The sequence below is a fragment of the Vanellus vanellus genome (genome assembly GCF_965231255.1).
Source record: "Vanellus vanellus genome assembly, chromosome: 2".
In the NCBI taxonomy this organism is placed as follows: domain Eukaryota; kingdom Metazoa; phylum Chordata; class Aves; order Charadriiformes; family Charadriidae; genus Vanellus; species Vanellus vanellus.
In genome coordinates, this window is record NC_138906.1 from 18,073,764 (window position 1) to 18,084,304 (window position 10,541).

Genomic DNA, 10,541 nt, shown 5'->3' on the forward strand with positions numbered 1-10,541 from the left:
AACCTAGTACGGAGTCATTCTGTGTACCAGTAAAACCAATCAGACGAAAAAATACTTTCTGCCAGAGCTGGAAAGTAAATTCAGTTCACCAAGAAAAGTTTGTTTCCACAGGCTTTGAGCCTTTTATAAGTTACATTCAGCCTTCCCTCTCCAATTATTATAGACATAAATTACAAGGTGAGCTAAAATATGTAGTCCTTTTTTTAGAGCAAAATGCTGGGGTTAGTTCTCTTGGTTGCTGCTGAAGAATAAATTGTATCATTATAGCCTTCTTCTGGGTCTTGTTATTCTGACTTTTTGACTCTCACTAGCTGCAGTCTATACAATGCACAACTGTATTTGTTCACAAGGAATGCTTTGGTTCTTTTTTACTTTTTCCTTTCCACTTCCTAATGGTTTACATGTAGAAGCAGAGCTTTTGAAAAATTACCTAACACATACTATGTTTAATGAGTACATTTAAACATACTTTAGCTACAAATCTTATCAGCTGATTACTTAACCTTTGTGGATAGGCTAAATATTTTCTTCGACGCTTAAATAAATATGATACATGGTTCCCGTGGAAAGCCTAATGAGGAGGAAGTTGTTTTTAAACTTAAGTCAAGACTTTTTGTTTCATTTATTTTATCAGTATTTTTTTCCAAGTGATCAAAGAAAGCAGTTTTTATGGCAGACCTAAATTGCTAAAAGACAAATTAAGTACTAAAATATTAATTCTGCTGTACTTTATTTGGGGGATGGGAGTTGCATGCCATCTGGAAGGACAGTCAAGAATTTGCCGTACACTATGAAGCACATGATATGAGGTGAGAAGTCAAAATCCTTCTGCCTCTCCAAGGGGATTTAAATAATGAAAATCAAGATATGTGTATGTCTTTCAGATTTTAATAACAATAAAGCGTGTATATAAAATGCCTAGCGCTTGTCCTGGCTCCTCTGAATGCCCTATGAAAGATGAACAAAGCTTCACTCGAGAGCATCAGCCTCCACCCAGCAGCCTGTGTGCCTGGGAGTGGGCAACCAGTCTGTGTCAGGGTCAGGTACGTGTTCACCTGTGGTCACACGATAGACACGGGCCTCAGCGCTGTCAGACACTCCAGATGCAGCGCGGGGCCACAGCATCCCTCCTGGTCCTCCGCCCCAGCCTGGAGCAAGGTGCTGCTGCTCCACGGACACGTGAGATGCAGGTGCTGCAAGGTGAGGGGCTGGCTCAGAGCTTCTCCTGCCCCACATGTGAGACTTCGGTATGACAAATGTGCTCACACACATACACCACCACGCGTAGCCACGTAGCGCAACGTAACACTCGCAGCGGCAGGAGAGGGGTGACCCAGGGCTAGCCAGGTGAGGGGCTGGCTGAGAGCTTCTCCTGCCCCGCATGCGAGACTTCGGTATGACAAATGTGCTCACACACATACACCACCACGCGTAGCCACATAGCGCAACGTAACACTCGCGGCGGCAGGAGAGGGGTGACCCAGGACTAGCCAGAGCAGGCAGCTCTTTTGGGGCACAGGTCCTGCGATGGGGGTTCCCAGCCCTGCTCCCCGTGCAGCAGCACAAACCATCAAAAACATCCATGTCATGTATCTTCTTTTCTTCTTGAAATCAAAATACCACGCACACACAGAGAAATCACCCAGAAAGCGTACAGAAGGCAAGTCGGTCTTTATTCTGGGACAGAATGAAGGAGAATGTGAAAATGTACTGATGTCATGAAAGAAAGAAGTTGAATAGGTCAAGAAGCAGATATGTGAGCTCAAGGAAATGGCAAGGCACACAAGAGAAGATAAGGGAGATTGTATAAATAAATAAGCACACAGAAAAGAAGCTGAGAGGACTGTGAACAAAGCCTTACTCTTGAGCTCGGGTTCGCAGTCCCTTTTCAGCCCGAGAGCCCCCAGAAGGTTTCAGAGGAGGAGTGGACTCTTTTAGAAATTTCACATAGGGACATCGTTGTGTAACACCCACAAACGTGTTTTCTTTTGTTGTCTTTTGCGGATTGAGCGGAAGGGGCCTGCAGGCACCCCCGCTCTCTCTCCCCTTGCGCTCAGACCCTTGGCTGGAAGGAGTCCTACTTACATAATTAGAAGTAAAAAGAAGCAAAATGGAAAAAAGTGAAAATAAATAGTACAAGCGAGCCTGGCTTAGCACGCCTTTTGTACCCCGATCTTTTCGGAGGAGAGAAAACAGAGAGGTAACTGAAGTAGTATTAGTTTGGTTGTTACTGGCAGCGCGTGTCACCTCAGCTCAGAGGCTGAAAATTAATGAGTGTGCTTACAGAGTTTTAATTACTGTTCTTAAATCCCGAGTGTAAACTTCATCTGCCCACAGGGAATCTTCTCCTCACTGCTGGAGATAGCTGTTAGAGGCATGTAATAATCATGGAATAGGTTTGTATCTTTTCCACTGTGGTTGCTTTAATTTGCAGTGACATTTGTTTGATCATGTATTTAGAACCACAATAATTTTTACATCCTTTGTGCCAAAAGCAGATACATACATCGTACCTGAAGCTAGGATGTAGTGCAGGCAGACGTATCCCAGCCAGCACCAAACCCGTATACTCACTGTGCTTTGTCATTACGCTGAACTTGATCCAAGGATCGGGAAGTCATTTAGAAGCCAATTCATGTTTATTTATACTGGTCAACTGAAAGATGCGGCAGCAGAAGATTCAGCACAGGATCTACAAACTCACCAGTGTCAGGTTGTGTTGGTGGTTCGCCGGCCCATGGTCTGCTCCATGGACAGTCCAAGGGAAAATACAAGTATAACAGTCTGACTTGCACTACCTGACTTAGAAAACATACTGAGGTACAGCAGTGATTAGTGGGTGGTATTTTGGGCCTTGCATTACTAGTTCTTGATGTTCACCCACAGGACAACAGGCCCTTCGTGTGCTCCTGAGAAGAACTGTCAAGCCAGAAACACATAACAAAATTCATTCTGCGATGAGCTTGCAGACTCAATAGGAGCAACGTGCTACATTTCAGGTATATGGTAACCAGCATCATGGCCTTGGTAGTGCTGGGGCAGGACTCGGGCAGCCGATTTTTACTGCCTCTAATTCAAGACGATGTGGTTGAAAAGCTGTCCCATTGCAGGCTACAAAAAAGGTTGTGTGCTGTAAATGTCTGTCTTCCAGGCTCCATGGAGTAAATCCCTGGTTTAGAAGTATTTTGAGGGAAGGAACAACTGAAAACATGGAAACAAACTAAACCTGGAACAAAATGCAACATAACCCTAAGAAAGGCAGCTTCTGCCTGTCTACCAGAATACTCTTATCTGATTTTACAGACAAAGGAAGTATGGGAAGATGTCATTTATCTGGACTAGAATAAAGCATTTGATACCCTGCCAGATGGAAACTATTAGTTCAAGTAGAGAAAGTGGGGATTAAGATAAGAATTGCAAAGTAGTTAAGGAATTGGCTAAAGGGGAGGTGACAATGGGTTGAGCTGAAAGGAAGAAAATCACTAGCAGAGTTTTGCAAGATTCAGTATCAATCCCATTTATTTCTTTAACAATTTTGGCACAAAAGAGTGTCTAATGAAACTTTCAAATGGCTGAGGTTGGGGAGTCTTGTCCGTACTGAAAAGCTGCAGAATTTTACCTAAGATGAGCCAAATAGTCTACAGAAACAATAAACACGGAGGGAAGTTTTATTATATAAGGTAAAAGGGTGTGCACTTAAGAAATCATAAGCAGGAGCTTGCGCTAACCATGTCTATGACTACAAGCCAGCAATGTGCCCTGACCACTGGAAAAGGTAAATGTCACCTAGAATGAAGTAAATTATTTCCACTACAGGAAGGAAAGTATTACTGAAATCAATAAATGCCAGGCACTGGCAGGACCTCATCAAGAAGACCATGCCCTGTTTTGGTCACCAAGGCTACACGCGTCCTACTAAAAGAAAACATGCTGGGGACTGCTCTCTGGCTTGGAGGCCAAGAAGCATGGCACAGAACATGTCTAAACCTCTAAAACCTCCCACCTTCTCAAAAGAGTCAAGCTCAGACTGCCTTTTAGGAGTGGTCCCTGGCCTTTGCTAGCTCCAAAGCCAAGCCCAAGTATTGCCTGGGAGACTGCTAATTAATACAGGCAAAAACCATGCAGACAGTAAATCTTAGGCAGGTGTCTTTGGCCTAATCCCTTGCTCTGTTTAGTCTTCTGGGGTGGACCTACCCCAGTGTGCCCAGGACTTGTGTTGGATTAACACATGCCGAAGAGGAAGGCTACTAGGATGAGGGGAAAACTGGAGAGTATCTTAGAAGAGGAGATGAGAAGCGCTTGTATCAGCTAGAAACACAAAGGCTGAGAAAGTAGATGATTGGCATAAATAAGAACTGGGGAAGAAATATTTAAAGCAAAAGACAACACTTGCCATGAGTAGATAAAGAGAGACATAACAAGCTTATCCATTCATCCAGCAGACCAGAGTGCTGGAGCAGCCTTCCAGAGGACACAGAGAGAGGAAAGATTTTCATTTTAAGAAGGAACTTGTAAAGTTTTCTGTGGCAGGTATCCACAGCAATCCAAAGGACTATAAAGATTATGAATGCTGTGTCATCATATGTTACAGTCTCGCCCTGCTCCATGGTTTGAACTCTCATTGCCTCCCTCGAATTTTCCTACAAGCACAAAGCAAGTCACCATTTACAAACCCTGGTAAGTCTCTCAGAGATTGCTGAGACGAGTGAATGTAAACAGATCCGTATTCATTCTGCCCACTTCTGAGTTTGCACCCTTGTCCCCAGCCAGTGCCACTTCTTTATCCAAACATAGGTCATTGCAAACAGAGGGACTAGAAAACAGGTCTTAACAAGGAGATCCACAAAAGCTTTAGCTGTGCCTTGTTGGCTTTGTTCAGCTAGTCCAATTCCACTAAAGAGCAATTAAACAGAAAGGGGGCCTAGGCAAGCTTATCTTCTTCAGGAAGCATAGCACACATTTTTTATGAATCTCTCAATGGTAAGTCTAAAACCAGACAAAGATAAACAGGAGTGGGGGAAGCTGTACCTAATGGCTCACACATTAATTCCAGCTTTGTCTTGTTTCACTTATATGTAGATACAGCTGCATAATCTACTCCTCAGCTAAGCTGAGCGTCTCCTTACATTTCCAGAGGTCATAACCATGAATTATTCCCATATCGTAATTTAAAGTAGCTGTAAGCCTTCTCTAGGCTGAAATTTGTAGCTCATCCCCTGCTAAGCTGGTAAACTGGCTCTGGGCTTCCAAGTGATGCTCAACCATTCCAGGTATGAAAATACATGGAAAAGTATAAGGACTACATAATCACCCTGACTGGAAAGCCACGGTCAAAGACCACGTGGAGAGCTGGGCAGGGAGCTCTTCTCCTGCCTGGTGGCATGTTTTAAGTCTCAGCAGTGTTGTGGTTCCTCAGAAAAACAAAACTTTTGTCATTTTGGTCAGGGGCAGAGGAGGAGTCTGGAGCACACCGCCCAGTCAGCCAGGCACACATGCGCAGGGCAACATCTACATCCCAGAGCAGCCACAGAGATTGAGGAAAACCCAGGTGCAGCTCCTTGCCTTTCTTCCACCTTATCCTGCATGTGTTCTCTCTCTTCAGACTTCTGTGGCAAGATACGTAAATCCAGCCTGGAGCTGAAACACCTTCTGCTTTTTTAGAAGTTCTACTGAACACAGTATATTCCCATTAAAACAAAATGGTTTTAACAACAACAACGAAAAGGATTCAACAAAAAAAAAAAATCCTCTAGCTGCCAGACTTTTTCCATTCACCTAAAAAACCCATCAGGGAAAAAAGTTGCTATTTGGCATTTAAATAAGTACTCTTCCCCTGTGATGCACTGTGGTGCAGTTACAAGGGCGTAGTCAGACATTTGCTAACTAGGCTGTAGTTATAATTTTTAATTTCCTAGAGGCAACATTCCCCTTCACCTCCCCCAAACCCAAGTCTCCTATATGGCAGTGTCATGGGCTGTTGCCATGCCACCAGCCAGCCACTGATCTTTTTTGAGAACAAACGTGTACTTATTATGAAGATTAAACTGGTGACACCATTTATCCACATGCCAGGCACTGAGGGTATAGCATCCCCACGCCGCTTTGAATGACACTAATCTGACCTGGCCTGACCACACTCTTCACAACAGCACAGTTTCTCCTTAGCCAGAACTGGAGCTTGGATGAATTGCACTTTATTCATCATAAAGCCCTCAGCCTCCATCTCTCTGCACAGAGCTTTCTGAATATTTCCTCTAAGTTTACCAAATGTTTCCTTGTTCCCAAGCCACATAGAAGCTGGTGGGAAATGGGGGGTGAGGGAATCCCTGCGGCTGCAGCCTCCGGCACTCTGTAAGGATGACTTCTCATGCGCTATGAGCCTGACCGAAGACCTTGCCGAGCTGGGAGGTCTCCCTCAAGACCAGTGGATTTTGGAACTGCACCTCACAATGTTAGCTGTGGAAGAGAAAAGCATTGCATGACTAACAGAAACAAGTGAAGCAGACAGAAGTGCCCTAACCTCAGAAAAAGCATCATCCGTAGGAGACCTCATGAGTAGTCTATGTGATGGAGCACAGTAATGGTTTTGGGCAGTTAGCGCTCAGGATGAAGTCCCAGGGGGGCTGAAACCACCTTTGGAAGGGAGGAAGGACAACAAATCTGATCAGTAGCCCTTCCTGTTCTCTCAGTCCTGTTGTTAGGTACACCAACTCCCCACTCCTGGAGGGGAAGCACAAAACCAGACGGGGTGCTCCGCTGTCTCCCCTGCCTTCCTGCTGGCTCCTGTCCTCCACCTCCCCAGCATCCAGCGCGTTTGTCCTCACTGGCACAGGTTTTGCTGGCACCAGAACAGTGCCTGCGCCTGGCTCCAGTAGCCTCTTTCTCCTTTGTTAGAAGGGCTCCCGATCCATGCCATCTCTTTCTCATTTGCAACCTGTGGGAGACAGGGCAGGAGGAAAAGGGAAGAGGCGACAAGCCAAGTTTCGTAATGCTCAGATACAGTTTCGCATCCAGGAAATGTGAGATCCTCCAGCCACAGGACTGACAACATCGCAACAGAAGCCACGCATCCTAACACAAATGTTAAACAACGTGTTTCTATGACCTAACTTTCCTTCAGTCTTCCCACAAAACCACAAAGAGTAGGAGCAGAAGAGTTAACACATCCTCTTCTAGGTTTCCTTTAACAAATGTGACAACGCATCACTGACTGAGAGGCAATTAGAAGTGTTATGGATTGGTTCAAGAAAGCCAAGCCCCGTATCTGTCCTGTCTATCTAAGTCCCACAGAGCCTCTCCCGTGCTAAAACCTGTATGAAGAAGCATTATCTTCCACAGACATCAATCAGGATCCTGCTGGGTGAACTGGATCTGAAGCAGCAACTCTGGTCCCCAAGTCTGACACTACGTGTCTGCACGAGAAATCACAGGCTGGTTCCTCCTGCCACCAGGATGGAAAGGAAGAAGAGACATTTAGCAAAGCCCTGCAGAGAGGAACAATGCGCTCGCCTGGCTGCCCTCCATTGCCCACGCCGCGCCGGAGGAGCACGCTCGCTGCCCTCCCCACCAGTCACACGTCCCCAAGGTCCAGCTTTGCATGCAGTATCAACCCCAGGAGTTATTTATAGTCCCTCGGGAAGTGACAGAGGACATGGATGTGAATGTGAATGGGAGGGAGATTCAGACCAGATGTCCGCGGGCCCTTTCCAAGCAAGCCCGCATGAATGTGCAGCACAGCTCGCAACCGGAGCTGCGTTGTGTCAAACCACTGTGGTTACCCGAGGACCAGTGTGATAGTGTTGAGCCGGCAACAGAGCAGGGGAAAGGATTCTTGCTCGCTAATTGAATAGGGGCCTCCACCAAAGGAGAACAATGCGCAGCGCTGGGGCGGTGGGGCTGCATTGTGAGAGCCTCTGCGAGGAGCGGCCGCCGCTGCCAGTCCCATTGTTCAGCGCTATCTCCATCTGCTCACGGGCCAGAGCTCCTCACCCTCGCCTGGGCCGGCCACGCACATACATATCCCAAAGCTCCACCAGCCACCTCTACCGAGGGTGGTGAGTCCTCATCAGTGATGCTGCTGGACCTGGGTGCTCATGGAGGTAGAGCACTCCTTTGAGCACGGGATGTGCTCCTTGTGTTTCCAACACCGCTGGTGAATGCAAAGCTCTTACCACAGCCTTATTGTTGCTGTTACTATGAGACCAAGTTCACAATAACTGAATTTTTCCAGTGCTGGTTAGAACAGATGCGCTTTGCCAGCAAGGGATTTTGTTTGTTGGGTTTTCAAAAAAAAAATAAAAAATTACATGTGTTAGATGTTCAATGGAATTAGAGGGAGGTCCTCAGCTGTTGAAATCAGAGTGACACCGCTGAAGTCAACTGAGTGCATGCTCGTTTGTGCAGCTGAACCCTGGACTAGATTTTTACCGATGGGCAGCTGCTCAACATACCATTAAACCAACCCTAAACTCGAAACCAAGAGACCAGTTCCTTACTAACAACAACAAAAAGGAGCAACAAAAAGTAAAACAGGGAAAGCAGAGGGAGCCAAAGGAGGGGAAAGGAGAAGCCTGCTGAAATAGGAAAGCCTGGAACCACTTTCCAAAAACAACCCATAAACGATGCTTAAGAAACTCCCCTGACATGCAGCTCTGTCACTAAGCCCCTTTGCTTTTTTTGGTAAATCCTTAACCCTGACCCGTCCCAGCTGGTGAGCGTGGGCTCGTGTGGGCCGCCTGGGCAGGATTGAGGTGAGACACAGGATGAGGAGCAATTGCTCAGCTACACTGGCTCAAGACAATGAAGGACTTTACGCACCATTCAGTTACACAAAGCCAGGATCCTGGAGTCTTTTCTAAAGAGCTGGCATTTAGCCCATCTGTCACACGGTTTCAGGACCTATTGGAAAGCCCAGCACCACGGTGAGACATTCTTCAGATAAAACAAGACATTTAGAAAAATGGAACTGAAAATTCAATAGAATAGGAAACGTTGCAGAGGTTTGGAAAAGTTCCATCTGCTTTATGGTCTTTTCTAAATGTTCATGCAGCTCTGCACTGCCCTGTTAGCCAGATTCAGAAGCAGAAAAACCTCCCTAAAAAGGCTGATTAATTAGCAGGAAGCTCACAACGAAATCTGTTCTTTCCCAGCCAGTTTCCAGGTAGTAAAATTCATTTTCTAAATCTAGTTAGAAATTTATCTAAATTTATTGTAACTTATGCCTAATTTTGCTTCCCGTTTGAACAAAATCATTTCCTTCCTTAGAGTAGCACTTGCCTGTACTCAGGACTAGGCAGATGGGACAGTTTCAGCTGAGTCTTGGAATTAATTCAAAGCTGATGTGAAATACCAAAAATGTAGATAAACAGAGACTAAAAGAATTAAAGAGCTAATGCTCTTTGCAAGGAAGCAGCTCCACGTTGCAGCCAAAGACTCTGAGGTTCCCCCATCCCTTCTGGTTATGCAATCTGGTTTGAAGAAACAGCCACAGGCTTGGAAGGAGTTGGTTTAAATAAAGCAGCTCTCCACTTACAGGTGTTAGTTCTTCCCGTTCATGTTTTGCATCCTCGTTACTCAGAGGAAAAGATGAATTTTCCTGCTGGAGAAACCAAAAGCCCAGGTAGTGCCAGATCCTGTCCCAGTAGGATCTGGAGCAGTTGTCCCCCAGGTGAACACAGGATTCCTGGGTAGGGGTAACCAGGGGGAAGCAGCAGGAGACTCCACTGCTGGGCAATAACAAGTCAATACCTTCAACTCTTGTACATGGCTGATCGCATTCCTTACTCATGTCCACCCTGACTGTCCAGGTCCAAACATTTCCATCCTGGATAGTTTGAGTATCCCCTGGAAAGCCTAATCCATGTGCCTAGTTCACGTACCCTGCTAGCTCAGCACCTCAGTAATTCCTTTGAGCAGTGAGCTCCGTGAGGCTGAGTATCATTTTTGTACTGAAGCGTTCCCCTTGTTTGTTTTATGGTTGTTGCCCTTTAGTTTAATCAAGTGTCATTGGTCTAATGCAAAGAAGCAAAATGGGAATGAACCAAGAAGGGCTCTCGGGTGGTCTTCTCTACAGATTCAGTCTGGTCACCTTTTTCTCTCGGCCTCTTTTTTTCCTTTTCATTTACAAGCAGAAAAAGTAAAAGCCCACCTGTTCTTTCATCGTTCTTTCATCCTCTATTCATGTTTAGAAACTGCACTCATCGTAATACTTTATGAAGTGCCTATTCCCATATTCCTTTTTTCCCCCCCATGGTTGCTTTCTCAGAATTACATCATACATTTAGGGAACTCAATTACCTTTTTCCTGACTGCCTGTTACAGCACTTGTAAACCTAAGTTGTAAAAGGGCACTCTCCAGCCACCGGGCTTCAGCCCACTTCAGTGGTGTCCATGGACCGAGAACATCATTGCAGGAAGCTCATGCAGCGGCACGGGGAGCCCAGTGCAGCGAGTGTGGGGTCAGGGCAGGACGGGCCCATCCACACCAACTCATCAGCTGGAAACAGCTGGCTGAGATGAACAAGCACTATACCTTCAAAAAA